Source organism: Aquarana catesbeiana, linkage group LG03 (assembly GCF_042186555.1).
Source record: "Aquarana catesbeiana isolate 2022-GZ linkage group LG03, ASM4218655v1, whole genome shotgun sequence".
NCBI lineage: Eukaryota > Metazoa > Chordata > Amphibia > Anura > Ranidae > Aquarana > Aquarana catesbeiana.
Window position 1 is genome coordinate 677,273,737 of NC_133326.1, and position 2,121 is coordinate 677,275,857.

A 2,121-nucleotide genomic window follows, 5' to 3' on the forward strand; every position below is an offset into this window, starting at 1 on the left:
ACCTTAAGACGTCTTCTGGCCTGGCTTTAATTCTAACTCCTTCCCGCTGATGTAACACATATATGCGACCCCACTGCACTGGGATTTTTTCCATGGGGCAGCATATATGCGTATCTCCCTTTGTGCTGGGAGTACTCCCAGCACAGAGACCGGGGCTCACCAATAGCCCAGGGCCCCGTATTAATTCTGGGTCACCTGATTGCTATGGTAGCCTCCGCTACCACAGTGATCAGTCACTGTGAAGCCCATCCATGTGTTTCTCTGTCTGTGAATGGAGAGGAAAGATACAATGTATCTTTCTCTTTCCTTGCAGAGAGGAAAAAAAGTGTGTGTAATAAATAGATTAATAAATAATAAAAAATAAAGAAAAAATACCTAGATAAAGGTTTGATCTAGGTTAGTGCCAGGCTTAGTGTTTGGGTCAAGGTCAGGGTCAGTATATTTTGGGCAGAATGTATTTTTTATTTTTTTTAAATTAGCATCAGTGTCAGTTAGTGTCAATGGGTTTTACAGTGGATTTTAGGTAGGATAAAAAAAACAAAATGCACACTATTGCTTTTGAGCTGTACTATGGGTACAAACAACAAATAACATACAGATAAGGGTGCATCCCATAAAATTAGAATATCATTAAAAAGTAAATTTATTTCAGTATTTCAATTCAAAAAGTGAAATTCATATATTTTATACAGATGTGTCACACACAGAGTGATATATTTAAAACATTTCTATCTTTTAATTTTGATGATTATGGCTTACAGCTAGTGAAAACACAAAATTCAGTACAGCAGAAAATTAGAATATTACATAAGAGCAATAAAAAAAAGGATTTTTAATACAGAAATGTTGGCTTACTGAAAAGTATTTTAAAGAAAAAGTGTGTAGCGCCAAAAGTAAATGAACAGCAATGAAATGTGAATACTGTGTTATAAATAGACAGCACATTGAAATAAAGTCAAAAGTTAAAGTGAAAATATGCTAAAGTAAAAATAATATCCCATATCAATATAGTCAAGATTTATATAGTATAGATTTAAATGCACAGTCCTATGATAGGATCAGCAATACAAACTTATTGGTGAAAGCACAATAGTTCAGTGCAAAGATGTGCACAAAAAATTGGTGGTGACTTGAAAAGTGAAGAGGTGATCCAGTACAGTGCTCCAGAATCATCCACCGCACCCCTGTGAAAAGGTCACTCACCGTAAAAGCTGGCTGCCGTTACAGCAGCAAACACGCACTCAGTGTAGATCCGCCATCTGTTGTGGGGAAGGCTGTTCAGCAACTCGCACCATCCAGATGTAGCTGTAGTAAATAAAGCTCACCGGGAGCCAGATGAAGTCTCTATAGTGTAGTATTTACTGGATTTGTATGTTAAAAGCCAAAATAAAATGAATCATAAAAACTTATGACAATGGGTTCTACTGTCGACCCGGTATCAGACAGTGGCCTGACGTCAGCAATAGTGTTTCCTCCAATAGGATGTGATCAAGGGGTCCTCTAGTGTCAGACATCAAACTAGGTTATACAGCCTCTCAAAACTGATCAAATCACAGTGTCCCCTTATAGAAATTGCAAACAGGAAGTGATCCATCGGCCATTTTGCCGGCAAAATTACAATTGGAGAATAGGAGAATTGGAGGCGTTTGCCCGATAGGTAATACCTCAAGGACTTTTCTTCGCAACCCTATAACCATCTGATTTTTTATATTGCTTAAAGCGGAGTTCCGCCAAAAAAAAGAAAAAAAAATTAAAGTCAGCAGCTACTGACTTTTAGATGGACACTTACCTGCCCAGGGTACCCGCAATGTCCTCACCCAAAGTCGATCTGTCCTCAGCATAATCTCACTGGTCCCTGCTGTCTTCTGGGACTTCTGTGTCTCCCAGAGGACAGCAGGGGGGACGGACATAGCGTAGATAGTTCCATTTTTTGGTGGTACTCTGCTTTAATGCCAATTCCTGGTCCTGGCTGCCATTTTGAGAATTGGAGTAGGTTGGTACCTTCCATCACAGGAAACATTGTCGATTGGAAACTCCAGGAAAAGCAAGGCACTGCTGAGATTCGAACTCAGGATCTCCTGTTTACTAGACAGGCGCTTTAACCAACTAAGCCACAGCGCC

The 2,121-nt window shown here is 39.5% G+C and overlaps 1 non-coding gene across 1 annotated transcript; it reads right to left on the reverse strand.

The window, feature by feature from the left end:
- Positions 1–2,047: 2,047 nt before the first annotated feature.
- Positions 2,048–2,121, reverse strand: TRNAT-AGU (transfer RNA threonine (anticodon AGU)). Its single transcript has one exon. It is a non-coding gene; the product is annotated as a tRNA-Thr (tRNA).